At 44.7% G+C, this 7070-nt stretch overlaps 2 non-coding genes across 2 annotated transcripts; both read right to left on the bottom strand.

The window, feature by feature from the left end:
* Positions 1–670: 670 nt before the first annotated feature.
* On the bottom strand, positions 671–832 carry LOC149408512 (5.8S ribosomal RNA). Its single transcript, XR_016305549.1, has one exon. It is a non-coding gene; the product is annotated as a 5.8S ribosomal RNA (ribosomal RNA).
* A 331-nt stretch (positions 833–1163) lies between these two features.
* LOC149408511 (small subunit ribosomal RNA) lies at positions 1164–3103 on the bottom strand. Its single transcript, XR_016305545.1, has one exon. It is a non-coding gene; the product is annotated as a small subunit ribosomal RNA (ribosomal RNA).
* Between the last annotated feature and the right edge of the window lie 3967 nt (positions 3104–7070).

Below are 7070 nucleotides of genomic sequence, written 5' to 3'. Positions count from 1 at the left end.
TGGCCTGGCACCCTCTGCGGGTAAGCGGGCCCCGTTCAAGATGAACTTGGACAGGCAGCCGTGACTAATGACCGCGCGTGTATGTATAACTCTCCTCCCGAACGCTACATTTCCCGGCGGCCCGCCGGGGCCGCAGGATTCAGCGCTGGGCTCTTCCCGTTTCGCTCGCCGCTACTCGGGGAATCCTCGTTAGTTTCTTTTCCTCCGCTTACTGATATGCTTAAGTTCGGCGGGTGATCTCTCCTGATTTGAGGTCGACAACAAAAATTTTATAAATTCGAGAAGTACGCAAAGCAACAGTGTGCGCGTATTCTCGCCCGTGCAGACTCTGTCAAGCGGGCGCGAAACCGACGAGCGTCCGCGGAGGTGCGCGCGGCCGAGAGCGCGAAGATCGCCCCGGACAGCCGACCGCTCGCGCGGTAGACTGCCCAGTTTTCAGCGTCGTCGCTAGCTCAAGGCTCGCACGCGTTCCTCCGCGTTTGGTATAACGCAAGCGGAAATCGCGCGCATCGAGAGAGCACTTCGTCAAATTTAACCGGACGCCGAGGTCCCGGCGCGCGTCTCCGAGGAGACGACGCGCGCGGGCCCCGGCGACGCCGGCAACGCTCGCTCTGCGCGCCCACACGTCCGAGGACGGGGGCGAGAGAACAGTCTGGTCGCATTGTGTGCGCGACCCTCAAACAGGAGTGGTCCGTCGACAAACTACGTCTTGCTCGGACCGCAATGTGCGTTCGAAATGTCGATGCTCATGTGTCCTGCAGTTCACACTCTGACGCGCATTTAGCTGCGTTCTTCATCGACCCACGAGCCGAGTGATCCGCCGTTCAGGGTAATAATGATAAAACAAACATAAATAGATACGTTTTAGTTTTCGGTTTTTACAATTTGGTTTGCGTTTTCGAAATGTTTATAATTCCATTCGACAAAAAGATTAATTTTGTACCGCCGCCTTCACGGCGACGGGTAAAATTTCACCGGACGAGCGGATAGAGGACGGAGCCCTCCTCCGCTCGACGCCGGCGGTTCTCGGTTCGCATCGGCGCCCTAGGGCGATCTCCGACGCAGTAATTTAGCATTCGTTCGATTATGGTTTATATGTATAATATATGTTTTGTTTCATAATAATATTTCATATCATGGAAAGCACAAACATTAAACACAGGAAATGATCCTTCCGCAGGTTCACCTACGGAAACCTTGTTACGACTTTTACTTCCTCTAAATGATCAAATTCGGTCAAACTTTCCGACGCGTCGGATGCCCGTGAGAGCTTCCGCGCACCAGTCCGAAGACCTCACCAAATCATCCATCGGTAGTAGCGACGGGCGGTGTGTACAAAGGGCAGGGACGCAATCAACGCGAGCTGGTGACTCGCTTTTACTAGGAATTCCTCGTTCATGGGGGAGAATTGCAAACCCCAATCCCTATCACGAAGGGGTTTCATCGGGTTACCCGGGCCGTTAGGCCAAGGAGGACACGCTGATCCCTTCAGTGTAGCGCGCGTGCGGCCCAGGACATCTAAGGGCATCACAGACCTGCTATTGCTCAATCTCGTGCGGCTATATATACCGCCGGTCCCTCTAAGAAGATTTTCATTGTACGCCGGTAGTGAAGACCGCGAAACGCACGACCCCGACGCGCGAACGCCGAAGCCGCGCGCACACGGACCCTCGTGATACCGGTTGCACGTCTATTTAATAGGCTAGAGTTACGTTCGTTACCGGAATTAACCTGACAAATCGCTCCACCAACTAAGAGCGGCCATGCACCACCACCCACCGAATCGAGAAAGAGCTGTTAATCCGTCAATCCTTCCAGTGTCCGGGCCTGGTGAGTTTTCCCGTGTTGAGTCGAATTAAGCCGCAGGCTCCACTCCTGGTGGTGCCCTTCCGTCAATTCCTTTAAGTTTCAGCTTTGCAACCATACTCCCCCCGGAGCCCGAAAGCTTTGGTTTCCCGGGAGCTGCCCACCGGGTTAAAATTATGAAACTTCGGCGGATCGCTGGCTGGCATCATTTATGGTTAGAACTACAGCGGTATCTAATCGCCTTCGAACCTCTAACTTTCGTTCTTGATTAATGAAAACACCTTTGGCAAATGCTTTCGCTTTAGTCCGTCTTGCGACGATCCAAGAATTTCACCTCTAACGTCTCAATACGAATGCCCCCAGTCGTCCCTATTAATCATTACCTCTGGTATCAGAAAGCCAACAAAACAGAACCGAGGTCCTATTCTATTATTCCATGCGTACAATATTCAGGCAAGTGTTAGCCCGCTTTGAGCACTCTAATTTGTTCAAAGTAAACAGCCGCGACGGCCCGCCTCGGTGCGCGGCCGACCGTGAGGCCGACCGACACACGCCGGCGGTGGACGCACCGGCGAGAAGCCCCGCAGACGTGCCTGTCGTACCGCATTCGGTAGACCGACACCGCAGGACACAATTTCAACTACGAGCTTTTTAACCGCAACAACTTTAGTATATGCTATTGGAGCTGGAATTACCGCGGCTGCTGGCACCAGACTTGCCCTCCAATGGATCCTCATTAAAGGATTTAAAGTGTAATCATTCCGATCACGAGGCCTCGGACGAGTCCCGTATCGTTATTTTTCGTCACTACCTCCCCGTGCCGGGAGTGGGTAATTTGCGCGCCTGCTGCCTTCCGTGGATGTGGTAGCCGTTTCTCAGGCTCCCTCTCCGGAATCGAACCCTGATTCCCCGTTACCCGTGACAACCATGGTAGTCGCATAAACTACCATCGACAGTTGATAAGGCAGACATTTGAAAGATGCGTCGCCGGTGCTAGACCGTGCGATCAGCTCAAAGTTATCTAGAGTCATCTCGAATGGCGACGGACGGGGCGCGAACCCCGCCGCCGATTGGTTTTTGATCTAATAAAAGCATTCCTCCCGTTACCGGTCAGAACCTCGTTTGCATGTATTAGCTCTAGAATTGCCACAGTTATCCAAGTAACCGTGTACGATCTAAGGAACCAAAACTGATATATTGAGCCATTCGCGGTTTCACCTTAATTCGGCTTTTACTGAGACTTGCATGGCTTAGTCTTTGAGACAAGCATATGATTACTGGCAGGATCAACCAGGGAGCTGCACCACCGTCGGAGGGTTTTTAATCCTCCGAACGACAGAGGCCCGCCCTCGCGTAGAGGGCGCGGACAACACGGCGTTAAAGAACACGCGACGGAGTCACCCGCACGAGTCACGCTCATTATGCGTACCGCTATATTCTCCCGCTCGGCGACCGTCGCTAGACGAAAGCTCCGCGGGAAAATTTTTGCTTCAAACGAAGAAAGCGCGCGTAGGACGGCTCCCGCCCGAGAGAGAGAGACCGCACCCGCGACGACGCTATCGTCCGATTTATAATTCCCATTCGTAAAACGTGTACACCGAAAGCGCACGCCTTTGGCGAGGCAACAGTGAGACGGGGATAAAATCCTCCGCCTTTGCTTTTGAAAATTCTGCTCGCGCGGAACTCCAGAGTCAAAACATGAGCGCGAACGCCGCGCAGAAGCGGGCGTCACGTAGTTTCTCGCAAATAACACCGCCGACACGACCGATAGGCCGCCGCAGTTTGCGAACGCCGTGCATCGAGAGCCCGCCACACTCGGCGGGCACAAAGCTGTGCCGGGTCGCGTTCTCGCTCGGGACGGCGCCGAGCGCGGTGCGCCCGCTCCGACCCCTCGAAGGCGCGCAGGCGGCCGGGCCGTCGGGCCTCGGGCGGCTCGCGAAACCGGGCACAAGGCGCTCGGTCTCGGTAAATAAATTTACTTTCGTATTCGCATTTTGGAAATTTTAAATTATTTCATTTAATCGGTGATACCGACCGACCGTTCCCGGTGAGTTTAAAAAAACTTAATACAGAGGTACGTAGTTATTTCAAATTTACACAATAAGAACATATTTCAAATAAAAATAAAAACTTAACATATATATAATAATAATAATAATAAATAACTAACATAACTAACTAAATATATAACTAACAGATCGAGCGATTAGTCATAATAGAACCGATATAGTTTTACATGACAAATTTTTTAAAAATAACTTATATCATCGATGTCGCTATTCCGAATTCCTGTAATATTCAAAAATCTGTTAGTGAAAAAATAAGAAAATACACAGATTTAGGAAATGAGAAAAAAAGAATTTGGCATTCTCAGGCTATAAAAATATTACCATTCGTTATTTCGGCTACCGGCATTATACCTAGCTCTCTTATTAAAAATTTAGGCGTATTAGATCTATCAAAAAATTTATATATAAAGATGCAAAAGTCGGTCATTTTGAATACATGTAGGATAACAAAAGATTTTTTTAAATGTTTATGTTGAGGGATCTGTAGGATTTATTTATAGGCCCCGTTAGGAGTTCTACCGAGCCGAACCCTCCGATATGAAAATATCTGGAGTCGGTGAATTATTTTCCCATTTGATCTCTGTTGAGTTGACGCGTTGTTCTTGTATTGTTTTGTATTTATTTTACTTTTTTAAATTTAAATTCCATTGACAAAGATCAATTTTTTGCTAATAATTATTGGCAAAAAAATTTTATTGGCATACAATTTTATTGGCATAAAATTATATTGGCAGAAAATTTTATTGGCATCAAATTTTATTGGCAGAAAATTTTATTGGCATAAAATTTTATTGGCATAAAATTATATTGGCATAAATTTTATTGGCAAAAATTTTTGTCAACTTTTTGTCAATTTATCTATTTGCAAAAATTGTAATCGCACCTAACCTGACCTGACCTAACCTAACCTAACCTAACCTAACCTAACCTAACCTAACCTTACCTAACCTAACCTAACCTAACCTAACCTAACCTAACCTAACCTAACCAAACCTAACCTAACCTAACCTAACCAAACCTAACTTAACCTAACCTAACCTAACCTAACCTAACCTAACCTAACCTAACCTAACCTAACCTAACCTAACCTAACCTAACCTAACCTAACCTAACCTAACCTAACCTAACCTGATACATAAAGAAAATTCACCCGGCACCCACAAGACTAGGCAACATTTTAGAATTGTTATATTATATCATTTATTCTGTTGAGTTAAAAAAAAAAAACTTAATAGACGACATTGAAATTAAATCAAATAAATTCATATTTACACGTACATTTTTTAAAAATATATTCAATTAAAAATTAACATTTTTACCTCTACAAGAGTCCAAAAACACTCGTCTGTGAAGTGTAAAAAAATAATAATAAAATTTTACTTTTAAAACATATGTAAATAGGAGAAAAAAAAAATCATAACAAAACATATAAAGTGAAGAGATTTTTGTATATTTATACACAAGTACATACATACATACATACATACATACATACATACATACATACATACATACATACATACATACATACATACATACATGCATAGTAAGAAAACGATTTTAAAAGGGATTCGAATAAAACAAATTCACCGACTATTACAGACCGCGATGCGCCCGCTCCGACTCCTCGACTGCGCTCAGACGGACGCCCGGGCGGTCGGGCCTCTCGCGGAACCTGGCCGCAGTAGCGCGAGCCGCGTCGCCTCATCTCCGGCCGTCTGCCCGACTGCTCACGCTCGGTCTCGAAAAAATAAATTTACCCTCGTCGCTCACGTCTTCTCACTATCGAAATGTTAAATTATACATACATACATACATACATACATACATACATACATACATACATACATACATACGTACATACGTACATACATACATACATACATACATACATGATAAGAAAACTAAAAAATAAACATTTTCACACTGAGGGCCATTAAGTGCGGCCCGTTTACTCCCGCCGTTTACCCGCGGCTACCACCCGAAATGAGATCCTCTCAGCTCCGCTCCGGTCCCAATGCTCCCGTAACATTTAAAATTTTTATTCTACGCTACAAGAATGACGTTCCGAATTCGATTCCGAAATAAAAATCTATAAAAATAAATAAATTACAATTTCACATTGAGGGCCATTAAGTGCGGCCCGTTTACTCCCGCCGTTTACCCGCGGCTATCATCCGAAATGAGATCTTGGCAGCTCCGGTCCCAATGCTCCCGAAACCTTTAAATTTAATATTCTACACTAAGAATGGCGTTCCGAATTAGATTCTGAAATAAAATACGTCAAAAAAAAAGTTTTTTTTTTTTTTTCTTTTAAATCACACCGTGCCCGGGGCAAATGGCGTCATCGGGTGCGTCGCAGTTACTCCCGCCGTCCACCCGCGGCCGCTACTCGATATCAGATCCCACTCATCGCCGGCCCCGCTGCACCGAACCGCGGCTAAATTTATTATTCTACACTAAGAATGACGTTATGAGTTCGATTCTGAAATTTAAATAAAATAAATATTTTATTTTTAAATAAGAAAATTTTGAAAACACGTCGAGGGCCGTTAAGTGCGTCCCAGTTACTCCCGCGCTTTACCCGCGCCCGCCGCTCTGAATTGCATTCCCTCACCTCCTGACGAAAATGATTTTTTTAATTTATTAATTATCGAAGACAATATTAGCGATTTCTAAACGAAAATCTGAAACAGAAAAATCAGAAAAGGATACGGTCACATCTAGGACTGATTTTTTTTTTTATTATTTTGGTGATTTTTCTCTTTCAGATTTTCTTTTAGAATTCGCTAATATTATCTTCGATAATTAAATATTACAATATTAGGTTTTACTCAGTAAAGTTATTCCAAAAAATAAATAATTACTATTATTATATATAATTTTTATTCACACATAAATATGACACTTAGGTACACAGCATAAGAAGAATAATAACAAAAAACCTAATTTTCCCCGAAACCGCTACGCCATCTATCGTCTACAATGTTTTGAACTCATCAAAAGACGAAAAAAAGAAGAAAGGTTTGTGAATTTATTTCTTTTTTCGATATCATACTACAAGTCGTAAGTTGGGTTTCTATATTATATTGATCGGCGACCGGATAAATTATCAAAATGATAATTCATCACATATTTAAAAAGTTATGTAAAGTCATGGAAAGTGATGAAACAAAAACTTTTTTTTACTGGGTT

Source organism: Hesperophylax consimilis, unplaced genomic scaffold, assembly GCF_061612785.1.
Source record: "Hesperophylax consimilis isolate HC1 unplaced genomic scaffold, BYU_Hcon_1.0 scaffold_240, whole genome shotgun sequence".
Lineage (NCBI taxonomy): Eukaryota > Metazoa > Arthropoda > Insecta > Trichoptera > Limnephilidae > Hesperophylax > Hesperophylax consimilis.
Note: the sequence above shows the minus strand (reverse complement) of the source record. Positions and strands in the feature narration are given on the sequence as shown.